Source organism: Coffea arabica, chromosome 1e (assembly GCF_036785885.1).
Source record: "Coffea arabica cultivar ET-39 chromosome 1e, Coffea Arabica ET-39 HiFi, whole genome shotgun sequence".
NCBI lineage: Eukaryota > Viridiplantae > Streptophyta > Magnoliopsida > Gentianales > Rubiaceae > Coffea > Coffea arabica.
The window spans coordinates 20,879,224-20,904,044 of NC_092311.1; the positions used below are offsets into that span (position 1 = coordinate 20,879,224).

The 24,821-nt window shown below is 40.0% G+C and overlaps 4 long non-coding RNA genes across 4 annotated transcripts; all 4 read left to right on the top strand.

Moving 5' to 3' along the window:
- Positions 1-2,114: 2,114 nt before the first annotated feature.
- On the top strand, positions 2,115-4,757 carry LOC140008889 (uncharacterized). Its single transcript, XR_011816153.1, has 3 exons — positions 2,115-2,607; positions 3,893-3,955; positions 4,584-4,757. It is a non-coding gene; the product is annotated as an uncharacterized lncRNA (long non-coding RNA).
- Positions 4,758-7,184: 2,427 nt separating this feature from the next.
- On the top strand, positions 7,185-9,845 carry LOC140008891 (uncharacterized). The gene is made up of 3 exons (XR_011816154.1): positions 7,185-7,695; positions 8,981-9,043; positions 9,672-9,845. It is a non-coding gene; the product is annotated as an uncharacterized lncRNA (long non-coding RNA).
- Positions 9,846-12,291: 2,446 nt separating this feature from the next.
- LOC140008892 (uncharacterized) lies at positions 12,292-14,934 on the top strand. The gene is made up of 3 exons (XR_011816155.1): positions 12,292-12,784; positions 14,070-14,132; positions 14,761-14,934. It is a non-coding gene; the product is annotated as an uncharacterized lncRNA (long non-coding RNA).
- Positions 14,935-17,737: 2,803 nt separating this feature from the next.
- On the top strand, positions 17,738-20,171 carry LOC140008893 (uncharacterized). Its single transcript, XR_011816156.1, has 3 exons — positions 17,738-17,872; positions 19,158-19,220; positions 19,849-20,171. It is a non-coding gene; the product is annotated as an uncharacterized lncRNA (long non-coding RNA).
- The last annotated feature ends 4,650 nt before the right edge of the window (positions 20,172-24,821 follow it).

The following is a 24,821-nucleotide window of genomic DNA, read 5'->3' on the forward strand; positions in this document are numbered from 1 at the left end:
ATGTGGGGCAATGGGTACTTATTCTTAATAGTAACATCATTCAAGCCTCGATAGTCTATACACAACCTCAAACTCCCATCTTTCTTCTTAACAAATAAGACTGAGGCTCCCCACGGTGAATCGCTTTCTTTTATAAAACCCCATTCCAACAAGTCCTGCAGTTGCAATTTCAATTCTCTCAACTCGACTAGAGCCATCCGATATGGCATCTTAGAGATAGGTGCTATTCCCGGATTCACATCAATCTTAACAGTTATTTTCCTTTCCGGGGGTAAGGACTCTAACTCTTCAGGAAAGACATCTGGGTAATCCTTCACTATAGGCATGTCTTCCAATCTCACTTTATCACTAGGAGTGTTGATTAGAAAAGCTAAATATCCCCGAGCCCCTTTAGTTAACATCTTCCTAGCTCAGAGTCCTGAAATAAGTGCAGATGAGGCTAATTTACCCCTTACATCAAATTTCAAGATTGCCTCTCCCGGAATGCACAATTCTACTATCTTTGTCTTACAATTCAACTGGGCATTGTAACGGGCTAACCAGTCCATTCCTAGGATCACATCATACCCCTTAATTGCTAAACCTATCAAATCGGCCAATAATTTCCGTTCTCCAACCCAGATCTCACAATCTCTATACACCAAGTTAGCGATTAAACTTTGATCCCCAATAGGTGTCTTAACCTCCAAGTCATAAGGTAACTTAATTGGTTTCAAGTCTATTTCACTCATGAAATTAGGGTTTACAAAAGAATGTGTCGCACCCGGATCAATTAAAATCTTAGCTAAACGGTAGAAGACAGGAATCGTACCTTCAACCACCTCAATCGCATCAGGTATCTATTGATGATCCAGTGCATAAACCCTAGCCGATACCTTAGGTCGGCTCCCTCCAGCACTAGTCTGCTTAGAAGTTGACTTTTCTGACCTTTGAGGGTTACCTCCCAATTTTGGTGCCTTTGGACAACCTGCGAGTTGGTGTTCGACACTCCCACAAAATAGACATTTCCCCGACTTCCTCCAGCAGTCATTCTCAGAGTAGTTGGGTTTACCACAGTACCCACAAGTAACTTGAGGGATCATTGCCGAACCACTAGAAGGCACTCCCTTAGCTTGAATCGGACCACTACGACCTCCTCTGGATAAAGCTCCCCTAGCTCCAATAGTCCTTATTCCTCCCATTCCTCTTCCAATTTTGGAAGGCTAAGTAATCTTACTAGTCTGTCCAGAAGTACGACAAGAAAAGTTTCTCTTCTATTGTGAAAGTCCCTTACTTGCATTCTTGCACTCTCAACCCTTTGGACTTTCTCTAGAGCCTCAGTAAATGTAGAGATTTGGGTTGCGGCCAAGCCCTCCTGGATTTCCACATTAAACCCTTGTACAAACCGTCTTATCTGTTTTCGCTCATTAATTACCAATTTAGGAGCGTACTTAGAAAGCTTAGTAAATTTCCCTTCATACTCTGCTACACTAAGGGTCCTTTGTTTCAACTTGATGAATTCATCCTCTCTTTTCTCTTGGATTAAGGGCAGAAGAAATTTTTCATTAAATTTTCTCGTGAAATTTTCCCAAGTCCAAGGGGTTTGGGCTCTCTCCCACTTTTCCCTTATCAGATCCCACCAAGCACGTGCCACTCTCTCAAATTGGAATGCAGCAAAATTCACTCGCCTATCCTCGGTATAGACCAAGGCGACGAATATATTGGTCATTCTCTCCAATCAATTATCTGCTATCTCAGGATTGGGTTCACCTGTGAGGACCCGCAAAATTCTCCTTGTTTTATTTTATTTCATTCTATTTTATTTTTCCGCGTGTATTTTCCTTGCTTTCAATCAATTAATCATTTAATTTTCAGAGATTTTATAAGTGAGTATCGTTTTTAAATCATTTGTTTTAGGATAAGTGCGTACATGTTAAATTTGAGGTGCATTATGATTGTGAGATCCTGGATTCCAAATTGTCTCAAATAAATTAAATATGGATATTTATAGTAGCTATTGTGTGAAAAATATATTTTACCATGTGTTTTAATTTTCAAAGAGTATTTTACATACCAAAAGTGAAAAATTTAATTGAATCCTTAAAATCCTACTTTCAAAACTAAACCGTTAAGTTTAAATTAAATTCAACCAATTAATATTTTCGTGATTGTATGTGCATCCATGCATGTTTAGTACGGGGGTTTGAGTGATTAGTACCTTGGGTTGGTGGGCTTAAGTTAGTTTTAATTAAACTAAGTAAACCAATGGGTTAATTACATTGGATCAAGTAGAGTTTTAGTGTTGGGCCTTTAAGTTTTAATTTCATTAGAAGCCTAAGCCATAAACCCATTAATTACCCAAGCCCATGACCCATCTCTTGTTTTGCTTTACTATTAATAGACTTAGCTATTAAGTTAGGAGGACATAAGACAAAACAAACAAAGCCAACACCAAGAACAAGCTACCGTGAGCTTGGAGAAGAAGAAAGGCAGCATCGGGTGAGCTAGGAGAAGAGAGAAAAAAAAAAAAAAGAAAAAAAAGAAAGGGAACTTTGTTGGAGAGTTGGAGCTCAAGGATACATCTCCTCAAAGAATCGGCCAGCTAGGGGGTATGCTTAAGGATTTGAGGTAAACCAATTTCCTAACTCTTGATTCTTGTGGTAAAACATATGATTGATGATTGGAAGTTGAATCTAACTAGCTAGGAACTGATTTGAACGGCTGGAAATTCGTTTGATTGGGTGGAATTTAAATGAACTTCAAGTGTTCCTTTTCTGTCAAGATTTCTGTCCGAAATTAGTCTGAAAATTCGAACATGTTGGGAGCTGATTTGGCCTTAGTCCAAAACATGAAAGTTGTAGGGAATGATGTTTTATAGTTGTCTGTAAAATTTCAGCTCAATCGGAGTAACGTAGCCTGTGAAAAGACCAAAATACCCCTACTTCCCTGTATTTATCCGAAACTGATAATCAGCTTCTGTAATTGGATGTTTTGACCAGGAATACTACTGATTTGGTTGTTGATGTCTTCTTACTAATTATAGCCTTGTATCTTATCTTTCTAATGGCTTTGGAATCACTTGAATTGGAGTTGTGTGTGCTGAGATATGACTGAAAGAATCAGGACTGCTGCAGTGAATTTCGAACTGGAAAATCTGGAGTTGTTTTGGTAAATTTGACCTAGTTAGGATGAGAACTGGACTGAGTGGTCTTCATGAAAGTTGTAGAATTCTGAATTAGCTTTCAAATGCCTCTAAGAACACCTGATTCGGACTTGTGTACTCTGAGTTATGTCCATTACAGTGTTCTGCGTTTAAACAGCCGACGAATTGGTTTCTGGTTTAGTAATTCGAGAATTTGACCAAGTTACATTAGAAACTGGACTAAGTAACCTTCATGAACATTGTAGCCCTGAGTCTTAGCTTCGAAACGGCATAGGTTGTGTCTTAATCCGATAAGCGTAGCCTCGGATAAGTTATTTCCGCTTTCATACGTCAAATCTGTCTTTTGCTAAATTGAATTTCTGCACTTGTTATTACTGTATTTCTTATTCTTATGATATTGTGAGCCTATGGAACGGCTCTTGACTTGAATTGCTTATGTGTGATGTTGGGTTGTGGTTGAGGAATGATAATGAAGCCAAAATGGCTGGAAAATTAGGTAAACACAAAGGGCGTGCTGCCCAAATTTTCCCTCGAGGGCTAGGTTTCTATTTGAACTTGTATACTTTTGTTAGGCCAATACCATGACCGGTTTTCCATTTTAAAACATGATTTTTCATCCTTGGGTTCAAACAACCCTCTTCTTACTTGAAAGTCATCTTTACACGTTTTACTCTTAATTAGTCGGGTTTCTTTGTTTCCTTAAATGTTTTGCTCGATAAACTATAATAATGTTCTCTTGTTCAACCTTAGGTTTCATTGGTGATTAAGGGTAATATCCGGAAGGATATTTTGCACGATATTTTGCATTTCTAGGTGAGTGTTCCTTATTTGATTCTATGGCTTGTGGTTATTATTTGCTAATGTGTTAAGTGCTTTTAATGATTTCCAAAACGAGCTTTCTAGGCGAGTGTGTACTTTATCGCACTCGACCTAAATAACTGTGCAATTTTCAAGGATTTAATGGTTGAAATGTTACTTGCGCATGAATGTAAGCCTTTTGGGCTGAACTGGCCATTGGCCCTTGTTACCGGTCGTCTCGAGCCAGAAGCGGACTCGGTCGGGCGATTAGGGACTTGGGTGAACGTTTGGTATACTCGAGTATTACCCTGTAGGTTGGTGGAGACTGGCCAACGGGCAGGACGGGGGTGAATGAATGAATGAATGAACGAACGAACGAACGAGGGTTTATTGATAAACGAAAAATGCATTTTCAAATGATTGGAGGAATAAGGGGAAATGTCAGGAGGACGAATGAACGAAATAACAAATTGCTCCTTGTGAGCCGTATCCTTTTAATGAATGTGTCACTATCGCTTTCCATTGTAAATGTTTCTTGAATTATTGATACTCCATGTTTAATGTATTGGATTGATTATCTGATTAGGTGTTCGGAACCTCACTGGGCTTTTAGCTCATTCCTTTAGTTTTGTTTTCCTTACAGGGGAAGGCGAGCGAGGACGTGAGCTTGAGATAGACTAGCCAATCTAGTTTTGTTTCTTTTGTTTCTTTTGTAGTGGTTCTCGCCTAGTGCTTGGCACGGGCTGGACGTATGAAGGATTGAGAACCCTTGTATATTTGATGTTTATATTTTTTTTTGGGTTGGCAATGTATATAAGTTCCGCTTTAAGTTCGGATCAATGCCCTATTTATTCTTGTGATTTATTTCAATTTTTAATTGAGGACTGTAGCGAACGATTGAGTCCCGGCGAGAGCTGGGCAGGCGGCCCGCCGAGCCCTCTGGTACGCCTTAGGGGGAGGTGGGGTCGTCACAAGTGGTATTAGAGCCTGTTTCGCGCGGTCTCTGCCCGGAGTGAGCCTGGATTGAGTGGTGAATAGGCATGAAGGATTATGAACTGTGAACGTTATAGGCCTTAAATTTCCTGTAGTATCTAAGGATCATAGATAGGTACGTCGGGTAGGAATTTCGATTGTAGATAGTTTACTCTTGGGACTGGCCAGCTCGAGATGTGAACTGTTTTATTTCGGATTCTTGTGCCCGAGTACTCTGGAGTTGAGGCGATGCTAGCTACTAGGTACTTGAGAATTGTATTTTGGGAACATGAACAGGCTTTGTCTAGCTAGAATAAGCACAAGAGGTCAATGGATATTTAGTTTGGATAGTAAGTGACGTAAGAGACCGGACGGGGTTATTCAACTGAAACTAGAACGATATCGCCTTTTCTTTTGATTTGTCCTTATATTATTATTACATGACGTTAGTTGGTGTATTTGTGCATATGATTATCTGTCTAATTTAATGTGCCTTTGTGTATTTGATCATCTGTCTTCTTGATCTATGGTGTGTTATGTGCGTATATGTTTATTTGTATATTTGGTATGCTGGAATTTGTTACTTTAGTCAATTTACTGTGTTTATTCACTTAATTACCTTTTTGGGGGGAAAAGAAAAGGAAAGAGAGAGGGAAAACATATATATGGACGGGAGACATAGTCGTGGACGTGGACGTGGCCGTGGACGTGGCCGTGGGAATAAACGAGGTCAAGGGGCAAGAGAGGAAAGGGAAACAACAGCTGCACAAGAGCAAGGACCGAGGGTTGAAGCCGGGGACCAAATGGCGATGGCAATTCAACAAATGACAAACATCTTAACAAGGTTGGTGGACCAACAAGGTCAAATACTTGTGAATCAACCTCCGAACCCTGAAATAGGTGAAGATCGGGCTCTTGAGAGATTTCAGAAGTTTGCTCCTCCGAAATTCCTTGGAGGGTCTGATCCGGATGTAGCCGAACAGTGGCTGGAGGTCATGATCAATATCTTCGCAGCTTTGAACTATACCGAACAAAGGCAAGTGAACTTTGCGGTATTTCAATTTGAAGGACCGGCTCGAGCATGGTGGAACGTAATTAGAGCAAAATGGGAAAGGGAACAGACTGTATGGACCTGGGCGAACTTTATAAGAGAATTTAACGAGAAGTACCTCCCACCTTTAGTCCAAGAAAGGAGGGAGGACGAATTTATTGGACTACGCCAGGGGACCTTAAGTGTGGCTGAATACGAAACGAAATTCACCAAACTATCCAAGTTTGCTTCCGAATTAGTAGCCACGGAACCGAGAAGAGTGAGACGGTTTATACAGGGACTAAATTTGGACATCCAAGAGGCGTTAGCAGCAGCGCAAGTGAATACGTTTACGGAGGCCCTTGAGAAGGCTCAACGAATCGAGAATGCAAAGGCACAAGTAAAAGCCTCCCAAACTCGGAAAAAAGGTGCAGCTGGTAGTATGAGTGAGGAACCAAATGAATCGATAGCCCCTTCCAAAGTGCAGAAAGTGAATTTTTTGTCCCACCCACCATGGACAAGAGGGGCGTCAGATGAACGATCTACAAAAAGAAGTCAAGTAGGCCATGGGGAGATTTTTCAAAAAAGCCAACAAGTGGCTTCTTCCTTGACTTGTGGCTACTGTGGAAAGGCCAATCACACTGAGAGTGATTGTTGGAGGAGAGGGCGGAAGTGTTTGATTTGCGGAAGTGGTGACCACCAGGTTAGCAACTGTCCGAGGAAACAGTCACGTGAAAATAGTACCCAACAACTGGAGGGCACTAAATCAAAATAAGCGAATGAAAGAGGGAACCGAACAAAAGTACCGGCAAGGGTATATGCTTTAGACAACCAACAAACTCTTGAGCCATCTGAAGGTAAAAATTTCGAGGACGAAATTTCTTAAGGGGGAGAGATTGTGAGGACCCGCAAAATTCTCCTTGTTTTATTTTATTTCATTCTATTTTATTTTTCCGCGTGTATTTTCCTTGCTTTCAATCAATTAATCATTTAATTTTCAGAGATTTTATAAGTGAGTATCGTTTTTAAATCATTTGTTTTAGGATAAGTGCGTACATGTTAAATTTGAGGTGCATTATGATTGTGAGATCCTGGATTCCAAATTGTCTCAAATAAATTAAATATGGATATTTATAGTAGCTATTGTGTGAAAAATATATTTTACCATGTGTTTTAATTTTCAAAGAGTATTTTACATACCAAAAGTGAAAAATTTAATTGAATCCTTAAAATCCTACTTTCAAAACTAAACCGTTAAGTTTAAATTAAATTCAACCAATTAATATTTTCGTGATTGTATGTGCATCCATGCATGTTTAGTACGGGGGTTTGAGTGATTAGTACCTTGGGTTGGTGGGCTTAAGTTAGTTTTAATTAAACTAAGTAAACCAATGGGTTAATTACATTGGATCAAGTAGAGTTTTAGTGTTGGGCCTTTAAGTTTTAATTTCATTAGAAGCCTAAGCCATAAACCCATTAATTACCCAAGCCCATGACCCATCTCTTGTTTTGCTTTACTATTAATAGACTTAGCTATTAAGTTAGGAGGACATAAGACAAAACAAACAAAGCCAACACCAAGAACAAGCTACCGTGAGCTTGGAGAAGAAGAAAGGCAGCATCGGGTGAGCTAGGAGAAGAGAGAAAAAAAAAAAAAAGAAAAAAAAAAAGGGAACTTTGTTGGAGAGTTGGAGCTCAAGGATACATCTCCTCAAAGAATCGGCCAGCTAGGGGGTATGCTTAAGGATTTGAGGTAAACCAATTTCCTAACTCTTGATTCTTGTGGTAAAACATATGATTGATGATTGGAAGTTGAATCTAACTAGCTAGGAACTGATTTGAACGGCTGGAAATTCGTTTGATTGGGTGGAATTTAAATGAACTTCAAGTGTTCCTTTTCTGTCAAGATTTCTGTCCGAAATTAGTCTGAAAATTCGAACATGTTGGGAGCTGATTTGGCCTTAGTCCAAAACATGAAAGTTGTAGGGAATGATGTTTTATAGTTGTCTGTAAAATTTCAGCTCAATCGGAGCAACGTAGCCTGTGAAAAGACCAAAATACCCCTACTTCCCTGTATTTATCCGAAACTGATAATCAGCTTCTGTAATTGGATGTTTTGACCAGGAATACTACTGATTTGGTTGTTGATGTCTTCTTACTAATTATAGCCTTGTATCTTATCTTTCTAATGGCTTTGGAATCACTTGAATTGGAGTTGTGTGTGCTGAGATATGACTGAAAGAATCAGGACTGCTGCAGTGAATTTCGAACTGGAAAATCTGGAGTTGTTTTGGTAAATTTGACCTAGTTAGGATGAGAACTGGACTGAGTGGTCTTCATGAAAGTTGTAGAATTCTGAATTAGCTTTCAAATGCCTCTAAGAACACCTGATTCGGACTTGTGTACTCTGAGTTATGTCCATTACAGTGTTCTGCGTTTAAACAGCCGACGAATTGGTTTCTGGTTTAGTAATTCGAGAATTTGACCAAGTTACATTAGAAACTGGACTAAGTAACCTTCATGAACATTGTAGCCCTGAGTCTTAGCTTCGAAACGGCATAGGTTGTGTCTTAATCCGATAAGCGTAGCCTCGGATAAGTTATTTCCGCTTTCATACGTCAAATCTGTCTTTTGCTAAATTGAATTTCTGCACTTGTTATTACTGTATTTCTTATTCTTATGATATTGTGAGCCTATGGAACGGCTCTTGACTTGAATTGCTTATGTGTGATGTTGGGTTGTGGTTGAGGAATGATAATGAAGCCAAAATGGCTGGAAAATTAGGTAAACACAAAGGGCGTGCTGCCCAAATTTTCCCTCGAGGGCTAGGTTTCTATTTGAACTTGTATACTTTTGTTAGGCCAATACCATGACCGGTTTTCCATTTTAAAACATGATTTTTCATCCTTGGGTTCAAACAACCCTCTTCTTACTTGAAAGTCATCTTTACACGTTTTACTCTTAATTAGTCGGGTTTCTTTGTTTCCTTAAATGTTTTGCTCGATAAACTATAATAATGTTCTCTTGTTCAACCTTAGGTTTCATTGGTGATTAAGGGTAATATCCGGAAGGATATTTTGCACGATATTTTGCATTTCTAGGTGAGTGTTCCTTATTTGATTCTATGGCTTGTGGTTATTATTTGCTAATGTGTTAAGTGCTTTTAATGATTTCCAAAACGAGCTTTCTAGGCGAGTGTGTACTTTATCGCACTCGACCTAAATAACTGTGCAATTTTCAAGGATTTAATGGTTGAAATGTTACTTGCGCATGAATGTAAGCCTTTTGGGCTGAACTGGCCATTGGCCCTTGTTACCGGTCGTCTCGAGCCAGAAGCGGACTCGGTCGGGCGATTAGGGACTTGGGTGAACGTTTGGTATACTCGAGTATTACCCTGTAGGTTGGTGGAGACTGGCCAACGGGCAGGACGGGGGTGAATGAATGAATGAATGAACGAACGAACGAACGAGGGTTTATTGATAAACGAAAAATGCATTTTCAAATGATTGGAGGAATAAGGGGAAATGTCAGGAGGACGAATGAACGAAATAACAAATTGCTCCTTGTGAGCCGTATCCTTTTAATGAATGTGTCACTATCGCTTTCCATTGTAAATGTTTCTTGAATTATTGATACTCCATGTTTAATGTATTGGATTGATTATCTGATTAGGTGTTCGGAACCTCACTGGGCTTTTAGCTCATTCCTTTAGTTTTGTTTTCCTTACAGGGGAAGGCGAGCGAGGACGTGAGCTTGAGATAGACTAGCCAATCTAGTTTTGTTTCTTTTGTTTCTTTTGTAGTGGTTCTCGCCTAGTGCTTGGCACGGGCTGGACGTATGAAGGATTGAGAACCCTTGTATATTTGATGTTTATATTTTTTTTTGGGTTGGCAATGTATATAAGTTCCGCTTTAAGTTCGGATCAATGCCCTATTTATTTTTGTGATTTATTTCAATTTTTAATTGAGGACTGTAGCGAACGATTGAGTCCCGGCGAGAGCTGGGCAGGCGGCCCGCCGAGCCCTCTGGTACGCCTTAGGGGGAGGTGGGGTCGTCACAAGTGGTATTAGAGCCTGTTTCGCGCGGTCTCTGCCCGGAGTGAGCCTGGATTGAGTGGTGAATAGGCATGAAGGATTATGAACTGTGAACGTTATAGGCCTTAAATTTCCTGTAGTATCTAAGGATCATAGATAGGTACGTCGGGTAGGAATTTCGATTGTAGATAGTTTACTCTTGGGACTGGCCAGCTCGAGATGTGAACTGTTTTATTTCGGATTCTTGTGCCCGAGTACTCTGGAGTTGAGGCGATGCTAGCTACTAGGTACTTGAGAATTGTATTTTGGGAACATGAACAGGCTTTGTCTAGCTAGAATAAGCACAAGAGGTCAATGGATATTTAGTTTGGATAGTAAGTGACGTAAGAGACCGGACGGGGTTATTCAACTGAAACTAGAACGATATCGCCTTTTCTTTTGATTTGTCCTTATATTATTATTACATGACGTTAGTTGGTGTATTTGTGCATATGATTATCTGTCTAATTTAATGTGCCTTTGTGTATTTGATCATCTGTCTTCTTGATCTATGGTGTGTTATGTGCGTATATGTTTATTTGTATATTTGGTATGCTGGAATTTGTTACTTTAGTCAATTTACTGTGTTTATTCACTTAATTACCTTTTTGGGGGGAAAAGAAAAGGAAAGAGAGAGGGAAAACATATATATGGACGGGAGACATAGTCGTGGACGTGGACGTGGCCGTGGACGTGGCCGTGGGAATAAACGAGGTCAAGGGGCAAGAGAGGAAAGGGAAACAACAGCTGCACAAGAGCAAGGACCGAGGGTTGAAGCCGGGGACCAAATGGCGATGGCAATTCAACAAATGACAAACATCTTAACAAGGTTGGTGGACCAACAAGGTCAAATACTTGTGAATCAACCTCCGAACCCTGAAATAGGTGAAGATCGGGCTCTTGAGAGATTTCAGAAGTTTGCTCCTCCGAAATTCCTTGGAGGGTCTGATCCGGATGTAGCCGAACAGTGGCTGGAGGTCATGATCAATATCTTCGCAGCTTTGAACTATACCGAACAAAGGCAAGTGAACTTTGCGGTATTTCAATTTGAAGGACCGGCTCGAGCATGGTGGAACGTAATTAGAGCAAAATGGGAAAGGGAACAGACTGTATGGACCTGGGCGAACTTTATAAGAGAATTTAACGAGAAGTACCTCCCACCTTTAGTCCAAGAAAGGAGGGAGGACGAATTTATTGGACTACGCCAGGGGACCTTAAGTGTGGCTGAATACGAAACGAAATTCACCAAACTATCCAAGTTTGCTTCCGAATTAGTAGCCACGGAACCGAGAAGAGTGAGACGGTTTATACAGGGACTAAATTTGGACATCCAAGAGGCGTTAGCAGCAGCGCAAGTGAATACGTTTACGGAGGCCCTTGAGAAGGCTCAACGAATCGAGAATGCAAAGGCACAAGTAAAAGCCTCCCAAACTCGGAAAAAAGGTGCAGCTGGTAGTATGAGTGAGGAACCAAATGAATCGATAGCCCCTTCCAAAGTGCAGAAAGTGAATTTTTTGTCCCACCCACCATGGACAAGAGGGGCGTCAGATGAACGATCTACAAAAAGAAGTCAAGTAGGCCATGGGGAGATTTTTCAAAAAAGCCAACAAGTGGCTTCTTCCTTGACTTGTGGCTACTGTGGAAAGGCCAATCACACTGAGAGTGATTGTTGGAGGAGAGGGCGGAAGTGTTTGATTTGCGGAAGTGGTGACCACCAGGTTAGCAACTGTCCGAGGAAACAGTCACGTGAAAATAGTACCCAACAACTGGAGGGCACTAAATCAAAATAAGCGAATGAAAGAGGGAACCGAACAAAAGTACCGGCAAGGGTATATGCTTTAGACAACCAACAAACTCTTGAGCCATCTGAAGGTAAAAATTTCGAGGACGAAATTTCTTAAGGGGGAGAGATTGTGAGGACCCGCAAAATTCTCCTTGTTTTATTTTATTTCATTCTATTTTATTTTTCCGCGTGTATTTTCCTTGCTTTCAATCAATTAATCATTTAATTTTCAGAGATTTTATAAGTGAGTATCGTTTTTAAATCATTTGTTTTAGGATAAGTGCGTACATGTTAAATTTGAGGTGCATTATGATTGTGAGATCCTGGATTCCAAATTGTCTCAAATAAATTAAATATGGATATTTATAGTAGCTATTGTGTGAAAAATATATTTTACCATGTGTTTTAATTTTCAAAGAGTATTTTACATACCAAAAGTGAAAAATTTAATTGAATCCTTAAAATCCTACTTTCAAAACTAAACCGTTAAGTTTAAATTAAATTCAACCAATTAATATTTTCGTGATTGTATGTGCATCCATGCATGTTTAGTACGGGGGTTTGAGTGATTAGTACCTTGGGTTGGTGGGCTTAAGTTAGTTTTAATTAAACTAAGTAAACCAATGGGTTAATTACATTGGATCAAGTAGAGTTTTAGTGTTGGGCCTTTAAGTTTTAATTTCATTAGAAGCCTAAGCCATAAACCCATTAATTACCCAAGCCCATGACCCATCTCTTGTTTTGCTTTACTATTAATAGACTTAGCTATTAAGTTAGGAGGACATAAGACAAAACAAACAAAGCCAACACCAAGAACAAGCTACCGTGAGCTTGGAGAAGAAGAAAGGCAGCATCGGGTGAGCTAGGAGAAGAGAGAAAAAAAAAAAAAAGAAAAAAAAGAAAGGGAACTTTGTTGGAGAGTTGGAGCTCAAGGATACATCTCCTCAAAGAATCGGCCAGCTAGGGGGTATGCTTAAGGATTTGAGGTAAACCAATTTCCTAACTCTTGATTCTTGTGGTAAAACATATGATTGATGATTGGAAGTTGAATCTAACTAGCTAGGAACTGATTTGAACGGCTGGAAATTCGTTTGATTGGGTGGAATTTAAATGAACTTCAAGTGTTCCTTTTCTGTCAAGATTTCTGTCCGAAATTAGTCTGAAAATTCGAACATGTTGGGAGCTGATTTGGCCTTAGTCCAAAACATGAAAGTTGTAGGGAATGATGTTTTATAGTTGTCTGTAAAATTTCAGCTCAATCGGAGCAACGTAGCCTGTGAAAAGACCAAAATACCCCTACTTCCCTGTATTTATCCGAAACTGATAATCAGCTTCTGTAATTGGATGTTTTGACCAGGAATACTACTGATTTGGTTGTTGATGTCTTCTTACTAATTATAGCCTTGTATCTTATCTTTCTAATGGCTTTGGAATCACTTGAATTGGAGTTGTGTGTGCTGAGATATGACTGAAAGAATCAGGACTGCTGCAGTGAATTTCGAACTGGAAAATCTGGAGTTGTTTTGGTAAATTTGACCTAGTTAGGATGAGAACTGGACTGAGTGGTCTTCATGAAAGTTGTAGAATTCTGAATTAGCTTTCAAATGCCTCTAAGAACACCTGATTCGGACTTGTGTACTCTGAGTTATGTCCATTACAGTGTTCTGCGTTTAAACAGCCGACGAATTGGTTTCTGGTTTAGTAATTCGAGAATTTGACCAAGTTACATTAGAAACTGGACTAAGTAACCTTCATGAACATTGTAGCCCTGAGTCTTAGCTTCGAAACGGCATAGGTTGTGTCTTAATCCGATAAGCGTAGCCTCGGATAAGTTATTTCCGCTTTCATACGTCAAATCTGTCTTTTGCTAAATTGAATTTCTGCACTTGTTATTACTGTATTTCTTATTCTTATGATATTGTGAGCCTATGGAACGGCTCTTGACTTGAATTGCTTATGTGTGATGTTGGGTTGTGGTTGAGGAATGATAATGAAGCCAAAATGGCTGGAAAATTAGGTAAACACAAAGGGCGTGCTGCCCAAATTTTCCCTCGAGGGCTAGGTTTCTATTTGAACTTGTATACTTTTGTTAGGCCAATACCATGACCGGTTTTCCATTTTAAAACATGATTTTTCATCCTTGGGTTCAAACAACCCTCTTCTTACTTGAAAGTCATCTTTACACGTTTTACTCTTAATTAGTCGGGTTTCTTTGTTTCCTTAAATGTTTTGCTCGATAAACTATAATAATGTTCTCTTGTTCAACCTTAGGTTTCATTGGTGATTAAGGGTAATATCCGGAAGGATATTTTGCACGATATTTTGCATTTCTAGGTGAGTGTTCCTTATTTGATTCTATGGCTTGTGGTTATTATTTGCTAATGTGTTAAGTGCTTTTAATGATTTCCAAAACGAGCTTTCTAGGCGAGTGTGTACTTTATCGCACTCGACCTAAATAACTGTGCAATTTTCAAGGATTTAATGGTTGAAATGTTACTTGCGCATGAATGTAAGCCTTTTGGGCTGAACTGGCCATTGGCCCTTGTTACCGGTCGTCTCGAGCCAGAAGCGGACTCGGTCGGGCGATTAGGGACTTGGGTGAACGTTTGGTATACTCGAGTATTACCCTGTAGGTTGGTGGAGACTGGCCAACGGGCAGGACGGGGGTGAATGAATGAATGAATGAACGAACGAACGAACGAGGGTTTATTGATAAACGAAAAATGCATTTTCAAATGATTGGAGGAATAAGGGGAAATGTCAGGAGGACGAATGAACGAAATAACAAATTGCTCCTTGTGAGCCGTATCCTTTTAATGAATGTGTCACTATCGCTTTCCATTGTAAATGTTTCTTGAATTATTGATACTCCATGTTTAATGTATTGGATTGATTATCTGATTAGGTGTTCGGAACCTCACTGGGCTTTTAGCTCATTCCTTTAGTTTTGTTTTCCTTACAGGGGAAGGCGAGCGAGGACGTGAGCTTGAGATAGACTAGCCAATCTAGTTTTGTTTCTTTTGTTTCTTTTGTAGTGGTTCTCGCCTAGTGCTTGGCACGGGCTGGACGTATGAAGGATTGAGAACCCTTGTATATTTGATGTTTATATTTTTTTTTGGGTTGGCAATGTATATAAGTTCCGCTTTAAGTTCGGATCAATGCCCTATTTATTCTTGTGATTTATTTCAATTTTTAATTGAGGACTGTAGCGAACGATTGAGTCCCGGCGAGAGCTGGGCAGGCGGCCCGCCGAGCCCTCTGGTACGCCTTAGGGGGAGGTGGGGTCGTCACAAGTGGTATTAGAGCCTGTTTCGCGCGGTCTCTGCCCGGAGTGAGCCTGGATTGAGTGGTGAATAGGCATGAAGGATTATGAACTGTGAACGTTATAGGCCTTAAATTTCCTGTAGTATCTAAGGATCATAGATAGGTACGTCGGGTAGGAATTTCGATTGTAGATAGTTTACTCTTGGGACTGGCCAGCTCGAGATGTGAACTGTTTTATTTCGGATTCTTGTGCCCGAGTACTCTGGAGTTGAGGCGATGCTAGCTACTAGGTACTTGAGAATTGTATTTTGGGAACATGAACAGGCTTTGTCTAGCTAGAATAAGCACAAGAGGTCAATGGATATTTAGTTTGGATAGTAAGTGACGTAAGAGACCGGACGGGGTTATTCAACTGAAACTAGAACGATATCGCCTTTTCTTTTGATTTGTCCTTATATTATTATTACATGACGTTAGTTGGTGTATTTGTGCATATGATTATCTGTCTAATTTAATGTGCCTTTGTGTATTTGATCATCTGTCTTCTTGATCTATGGTGTGTTATGTGCGTATATGTTTATTTGTATATTTGGTATGCTGGAATTTGTTACTTTAGTCAATTTACTGTGTTTATTCACTTAATTACCTTTTTGGGGGGAAAAGAAAAGGAAAGAGAGAGGGAAAACATATATATGGACGGGAGACATAGTCGTGGACGTGGACGTGGCCGTGGACGTGGCCGTGGGAATAAACGAGGTCAAGGGGCAAGAGAGGAAAGGGAAACAACAGCTGCACAAGAGCAAGGACCGAGGGTTGAAGCCGGGGACCAAATGGCGATGGCAATTCAACAAATGACAAACATCTTAACAAGGTTGGTGGACCAACAAGGTCAAATACTTGTGAATCAACCTCCGAACCCTGAAATAGGTGAAGATCGGGCTCTTGAGAGATTTCAGAAGTTTGCTCCTCCGAAATTCCTTGGAGGGTCTGATCCGGATGTAGCCGAACAGTGGCTGGAGGTCATGATCAATATCTTCGCAGCTTTGAACTATACCGAACAAAGGCAAGTGAACTTTGCGGTATTTCAATTTGAAGGACCGGCTCGAGCATGGTGGAACGTAATTAGAGCAAAATGGGAAAGGGAACAGACTGTATGGACCTGGGCGAACTTTATAAGAGAATTTAACGAGAAGTACCTCCCACCTTTAGTCCAAGAAAGGAGGGAGGACGAATTTATTGGACTACGCCAGGGGACCTTAAGTGTGGCTGAATACGAAACGAAATTCACCAAACTATCCAAGTTTGCTTCCGAATTAGTAGCCACGGAACCGAGAAGAGTGAGACGGTTTATACAGGGACTAAATTTGGACATCCAAGAGGCGTTAGCAGCAGCGCAAGTGAATACGTTTACGGAGGCCCTTGAGAAGGCTCAACGAATCGAGAATGCAAAGGCACAAGTAAAAGCCTCCCAAACTCGGAAAAAAGGTGCAGCTGGTAGTATGAGTGAGGAACCAAATGAATCGATAGCCCCTTCCAAAGTGCAGAAAGTGAATTTTTTGTCCCACCCACCATGGACAAGAGGGGCGTCAGATGAACGATCTACAAAAAGAAGTCAAGTAGGCCATGGGGAGATTTTTCAAAAAAGCCAACAAGTGGCTTCTTCCTTGACTTGTGGCTACTGTGGAAAGGCCAATCACACTGAGAGTGATTGTTGGAGGAGAGGGCGGAAGTGTTTGATTTGCGGAAGTGGTGACCACCAGGTTAGCAACTGTCCGAGGAAACAGTCACGTGAAAATAGTACCCAACAACTGGAGGGCACTAAATCAAAATAAGCGAATGAAAGAGGGAACCGAACAAAAGTACCGGCAAGGGTATATGCTTTAGACAACCAACAAACTCTTGAGCCATCTGAAGGTAAAAATTTCGAGGACGAAATTTCTTAAGGGGGAGAGATTGTGAGGACCCGCAAAATTCTCCTTGTTTTATTTTATTTCATTCTATTTTATTTTTCCGCGTGTATTTTCCTTGCTTTCAATCAATTAATCATTTAATTTTCAGAGATTTTATAAGTGAGTATCGTTTTTAAATCATTTGTTTTAGGATAAGTGCGTACATGTTAAATTTGAGGTGCATTATGATTGTGAGATCCTGGATTCCAAATTGTCTCAAATAAATTAAATATGGATATTTATAGTAGCTATTGTGTGAAAAATATATTTTACCATGTGTTTTAATTTTCAAAGAGTATTTTACATACCAAAAGTGAAAAATTTAATTGAATCCTTAAAATCCTACTTTCAAAACTAAACCGTTAAGTTTAAATTAAATTCAACCAATTAATATTTTCGTGATTGTATGTGCATCCATGCATGTTTAGTACGGGGGTTTGAGTGATTAGTACCTTGGGTTGGTGGGCTTAAGTTAGTTTTAATTAAACTAAGTAAACCAATGGGTTAATTACATTGGATCAAGTAGAGTTTTAGTGTTGGGCCTTTAAGTTTTAATTTCATTAGAAGCCTAAGCCATAAACCCATTAATTACCCAAGCCCATGACCCATCTCTTGTTTTGCTTTACTATTAATAGACTTAGCTATTAAGTTAGGAGGACATAAGACAAAACAAACAAAGCCAACACCAAGAACAAGCTACCGTGAGCATGGAGAAGAAGAAAGGCAGCATCGGGTGAGCTAGGAGAAGAGAGAAAAAAAAAAAAAAGAAAAAAAAAAAGGGAACTTTGTTGGAGAGTTGGAGCTCAAGGATACATCTCCTCAAAGAATCGGCCAGCTAGGGGGTATGCTTAAGGATTTGAGGTAAACCAATTTCCTAACTCTTGATTCTTGTGGTAAAACATATGATTGATGATTGGAAGTTGAATCTAACTAGCTAGGAACTGATTTGAACGGCTGGAAATTCGTTTGATTGGGTGGAATTTAAATGAACTTCAAGTGTTCCTTTTCTGTCAAGATTTCTGTCCGAAATTAGTCTGAAAATTCGAACATGTTGGGAGCTGATTTGGCCTTAGTCCAAAACATGAAAGTTGTAGGGAATGATGTTTTATAGTTGTCTGTAAAATTTCAGCTCAATCGGAGCAACGTAGCCTGTGAAAAGACCAAAATACCCCTACTTCCCTGTATTTATCCGAAACTGATAATCAGCTTCTGTAATTGGATGTTTTGACCAGGAATACTACTGATTTGGTTGTTGATGTCTTCTTACTAATTATAGCCTTGTATCTTATCTTTCTAATGGCTTTGGAATCACTTGAATTGGAGTTGTGTGTGCTGAGATATGACTGAAAGAATCAGGACTGCTGCAGTGAATTTCGAACTGGAAAATCTGGAGTTGTTTTGGTAAATTTGACCTAGTTAGGATGAGAACTGGACTGAGTGGTCTTCATGAAAGTTGTAGAATTCTGAATTAGCTTTCAAATGCCTCTAAGAACACCTGATTCGGACTTGTGTACTCTGAGTTATGTCCATTACAGTGTTCTGCGTTTAAACAGCCGACGAATTGGTTTCTGGTTTAGTAATTCGAGAATTTGACCAAGTTACATTAGAAACTGGACTAAGTAACCTTCATGAACATTGTAGCCCTGAGTCTTAGCTTCGAAACGGCATAGGTTGTGTCTTAATCCGATAAGCGTAGCCTCGGATAAGTTATTTCCGCTTTCATACGTCAAATCTGTCTTTTGCTAAATTGAATTTCTGCACTTGTTATTACTGTATTTCTTATTCTTATGATATTGTGAGCCTATGGAACGGCTCTTGACTTGAATTGCTTATGTGTGATGTTGGGTTGTGGTTGAGGAATGATAATGAAGCCAAAATGGCTGGAAAATTAGGTAAACACAAAGGGCGTGCTGCCCAAATTTTCCCTCGAGGGCTAGGTTTCTATTTGAACTTGTATACTTTTGTTAGGCCAATACCATGACCGGTTTTCCATTTTAAAACATGATTTTTCATCCTTGGGTTCAAACAACCCTCTTCTTACTTGAAAGTCATCTTTACACGTTTTACTCTTAATTAGTCGGGTTTCTTTGTTTCCTTAAATGTTTTGCTCGATAAACTATAATAATGTTCTCTTGTTCAACCTTAGGTTTCATTGGTGATTAAGGGTAATATCCGGAAGGATATTTTGCACGATATTTTGCATTTCTAGGTGAGTGTTCCTTATTTGATTCTATGGCTTGTGGTTATTATTTGCTAATGTGTTAAGTGCTTTTAATGATTTCCAAAACGAGCTTTCTAGACGAGTGTGTACTTTATCGCACTCGACCTAAATAACTGTGCAATTTTCAAGGATTTAATGGTTGAAATGTTACTTGCGCATGAATGTAAGCCTTTTGGGCTGAACTGGCCATTGGCCCTTGTTACCGGTCGTCTCGAGCCAGAAGCGGACTCGGTCGGGCGATTAGGGACTTGGGTGAACGTTTGGTATACTCGAGTATTACCCTGTAGGTTGGTGGAGACTGGCCAACGGGCAGGACGGGGGTGAATGAATGAATGAATGAACGAACGAACGAACGAGGGTTTATTGATAAACGAAAAATGCATTTTCAAATGATTGGAGGAATAAGGGGAAATGTCAGGAGGACGAATGAACGAAATAACAAATTGCTCCTTGTGAGCCGTATCCTTTTAATGAATGTGTCACTATCGCTTTCCATTGTAAATGTTTCTTGAATTATTGATACTCCATGTTTAATGTATTGGATTGATTATCTGATTAGGTGTTCGGAACCTCACTGGGCTTTTAGCTCATTCCTTTAGTTTTGTTTTCCTTACAGGGGAAGGCGAGCGAGGACGTGAGCTTGAGATAGACTAGCCAATCTAGTTTTGTTTCTTTTGTTTCTTTTGTAGTGGTTCTCGCCTAGTGCTTGGAACGGGCTGGACGTATGAAGGATTGAGAACCCTTGTATATTTGATGTTTATATTTTTTTTTGGGTTGGCAATGTATATAAGTTCCGCTTTAAGTTCGGATCAATGCCCTATTTATTCTTGTGATTTATTTCAATTTTTAATTGAGGACTGTAGCGAACGATTGAGTCCCGGCGAGAGCTGGGCAGGCGGCCCGCCGAGCCCTCTGGTACGCCTTAGGGGGAGGTGGGGTCGTCACATCACCAATAAAGTTAGGCGGATTAAACTTCAAAAACCTTTCTAAGGCTCTATCCTCTCTTCTATCCTGTCCCTCAGGTTGGTTAAGTGGTCCAGGACCTTGTCTTTCCGCTAAACGTTCTAGGAAATCAGTCATCCTATTAATGGCAGTAGCCACTTGATTTCTCTCTATATTTTCCCGTCCCTGGGTCGGTCCAGTTGTCGATCCCTGGTCATCCCCGTGAGGTTGGGCCTGTCCAGTCCCTTGCCCACGGTGTCGACCACTTCTTAGTCCTTCCATTATCCTAGGCATGCCTAGTGCAAGAAACAAATCAATTATGCAATAAAAAGTCAAAAACAGGAACCAATCACGAAAACATCGGAAATAACAATAATTTACATTCACTAACACTTCAAGTTCATATAATTAGCAAGTCATGAGAAAGATCATAAAAATATAGCACGTAGTGCCACAAGAGTACTTTTAGTCATAGAAGACTAAAGTAAAAGCAAGTGCCACAAAAGTAGGCCACACAGTCATGCAAAATAGAATGGCCTTAGCACTTAGTATCACCCCTGCTAATCCTAGCTACACAAGTCAAAAGAGTCAATCACTAGGGACCTAGTCCACAGTAAGACTACCAGGCGGAATCTCCTCCTCAAGATCCTCCTCCGGATCCTCCTCCTGATCAGGGCTCTGGACTACATCCATCACCTCATCTACCAGTCTAGTAGCATCAGCCAGGATCCCGGAAGCCCGATCACGGACCTCCTCACCTAACCTAGTGAGTCAAGCCCTAGTCCTCTGGAGCTCCTCACGAGTAACCACAGCAGTAGCCACCTCGCCCTCCACTACCTCCTCAAGCTCAGCGATCCTCTTGCCCTAAGCACTAACCATCTGTCTCAGCTCGTCTACCTCGGCCTGTAACTCTAGGTTGGCGTTCACCAACTGACGACGCTCGTCGTCCAAAGCAAGTACTAGGTGGTTCAAGTAGGCAAAGGTCAACCTACACGAACATCGGGGTACCTATTAGAGGGCGAGTAGCGCACTCGAGCCCCTCCACCAAGAGCTCGGTAGTAAATAGGCCTAGGAGACTCTACATGACCATTAGCATGGCCATTCCCATTAGCTGCCGGAGTCCCGTTTCCATTTTCTATCCCTGCAATACAATTACACTTTTCGGGTTAGAAACTTAATCACTTGTTCGCATGAATGTCTCTTACGGCATGCCTAACTTAGTCACTAACTTACCCAAATATCACTTAAAGTATACTAAGTCATTCTACCTCGGGTCCAAAAGATAAGGTTTCTAGTATAACTCCCAAATAGACCTCTAACCTAGCGCTCTGATACCAACTGTGACGCCCCCACCTCTCCCTAAGGCGAACCAAAGGGTATCCGCGGGACGCCTACCCAACTCTCGCCAGGACTCAAGACAAATCCCGTTCAAGATTAATGAAATCCCAGCCATCACGATGATATAAGTAAGAAAGGAAGGTCACTCCTATAAATAACATCCAAACTAACATCACGAGTTCCAAAATACATCAAGTATCTAATCCTTACATCAAGTTTTCAAAGGTTACAACAAATCCCAAAATATGCAATAATCCAGAGTCTAGTCAAGTACATTGAAAACCCTAACAAAAATACATTCAAAAGGGGTTTCTCCGAGATTCACTTCCGATCCTTTCCTGTTAAGGAAAACAAAACTACAGGGTGAGCAAAACGCTCGTGAGGCCAAGAACACACATGCAGGCACGTTGTTCAAGTAACAATCTCAATTTAACAAGTAGAACAATAATATTTCAATAAATAACAATTCGAGCGAGAAAAGTAAACAGAAACAATTCAAGGATATAGGAGCTCTCAGGAGCTATTTTCTACTTGCACGATCACGAACCTCCACGAGTTGACACTCCATCAATCGGGTAGGTTTAGTCCGTAGAACTTCACTTATCATGTCCCCTTTTTACCTTACATACCCCTATATCGGACCCGCCTGTCTTTTGTTTGAGACGATACTGCTCGAGTATGCCAAGCAAGACCTCTTAATAGGTCAAGCTTTTATTTCTCATGGTTCGCCAATGAGCCCGACAAAGCCCATGCCGACTCTAGTCCAGGGTTAGCCAGTGAGATTTGGGCGTTCCCCACTTAACACTTAAGAGTCGAGGACATTCACTCCCATCGACTTGTGCAGCCATAGCATAAATAATCACTTAAACACTTCACTTAAATTCACTTAACAAGTCACTTCAAGCAATTCAAGTATTTCATGTCACGAAATTCAAGTACACTTCACTTAAATGAGAACGAGTGTGATAAAATACACACTCGACTCAACATTTTCAAAATATTCTATTATCAAAGCAACTAACACGTTTTCACACACTTGACACTCACCGAGTGATTCAAGTAGCAAGTACAAGTGATAAGTTAGGCGTCTCCTGTGAGATCCCCTTGAAGGTCCTCTTGAGTGCCTGAACAATTAATAATAATCTCAAATATGGTTCATTTAGGTAGACAATGTCTAAGAAGCATCCAAGATGTGTTTGGTAGGTGATTAACACCAAGAATTTCAAAACAACAAGTCCCACTCAAGGTTAAGGCATCAACTAGCCAAAAGAGGGTTTTCAATCCCTGAATCAGTTTCAAACATTGGACACAACTCACTCAATTCAACTTGGAATTGAGCGTGGTTGGTGGCGTTGGAAATTAGATTCATAAAGCTACAATTTCTCAGAAGAAATCATTTTAAAAATCTATCCACAACTAGCTCATATTTGGGCATCAACTCGTTGCTTAAAACAGAGCTTCTAGTAAAATGAGAAACAGAATAGGCAACTTTACAAGGTTGGTTCGGATCACTCAAGTGGAATCAGGATGTGCATTTTATACCGTTGGAAAGTTGGGAATGACTAGTTCCCAATGCCACAACGGCACTTGATTTTGACGTCGGAACAAAAAGTTATAGCTGTTTGAAAAATACTGCCAGTGCAATGCGGGGAAAATTTCAGTATTGAATGAACTTTTGAAATCACCATATTTGGCCAACCAAATCACATAATTTTTTGTGGAAACTTCCCACACAACCCATACAACATATATACATCATAAACAAGTCAATAGAACTTCAAAAAAATGCTCTAAAGGTCACGGCATTCACAGGGGCAGAAATGGAAAAATTCTCCCCTTCACTTCCTTTAAGCTTTCATTCATAATATCACTCATTTCTACTAATTTAAGCACTAATCCAACATTATTAACATCAAAACTCACAAAATCAGTCCATCAAGCCATAGTGGGAGTTCATAGAGCCCACTCACCAATTTTCCAACAATTTAAAGCTCCCCATAAGAAATTATGAACTCATAAGTGCTAAACAACTTCCATAAGTCAAGATTTGCAAGGTTGATCGTCACTTACTTTCTTAGATGATTAAGACAGAAATTTTGGTCCTCCTTGCTCAAGAAAAACCGTGGATTTGAAGCTCTTTTTGTAGCTTGAGTTGCTCTCCAAGTAGATTGCAAAGTGTGGTTAAAGTTTGAGGTGATTTGGTGGAAATTTAGTGATGAAATGAAGAAGAACTTGGAGGAGAAATTTGGTTCTTTTCTTCTTGATATGCACGGCTAGAATGGAGCAAAAAAAAAAATGTTTTGGGCTCTAATGAAGCTTCCAAGATAAGCTAAAATATGTGGCTCTAATTAATTCAAAAGTCAACTCTTTTTCCGGCGCGCACGCACGCATTTTGTGCTCGATTCCTCTCGAGTTTGTTGCACTAGTGCACTAAACCTCTAATGCACTTGCATTCATACTATTATTATTCACTCTTAATGGTCTAAAAATAATGGTCTAAAGTCCATCAATTAATTGCACGCGTAAAAACGCGTACTTCCGATTTGTGCGCGATAAAGTGGAATTTTCAAGAAATTCTTATAATGATAGTATAACTAACTAACACTTGAACACTTAAACATAAAAATACCTATTTTAAGACTAATGTATAAGTCTTCAATTTTTCAAACTCATTGTACTCTCAAATCGGTTATTGCTTCCAAACGCGCATTCACTATTCTCACTTAACAAGTTTCCAAAAAATTAAATTTTGAAACAAGTCACTTTAAAAATATAATTAAGCTATAGATCCATGTAATTAGGTCTAAAACGGTTAGAAAATAATATTAGGGCAATTGGCCAAATAAATAATTAAATGAGCTAGAATTAGGAGTTTAAAATAAATAAATTTTTCGAGTCCTCACACCTTGCCTTGGCTATATATAGCCTTACAACTTGAAAACCTAAAGTGAATTGAATTCACTTGAACTAGAACCCTTGTGAGGACTTGTAAAATCCCCTATATTTTTCTTAAAATCCCCTTTTATTTGGAATTTATTAATTTAGAATAGCATTACTACTCATTTACCCCACAATAAGTGCAAATAAACATAGAATCAAGGGTTTTTCCTTTCGTTTTCAAGTTATTGCAAATTAGGATTTTTACACCTTTTCGTAGTGTGATTATTCGGTACGGAGTGTGTATCAAATTTAGTGATTAAGAGTGAGTTTTAGATGATATTAAGTGTGACAACCCCACCTCCCCCTAAGGCGAACCAGAGGGTTCGGCGGGCCGCCTGCCCGGCTCTCGCCGGGACTCAGTCGTTCACT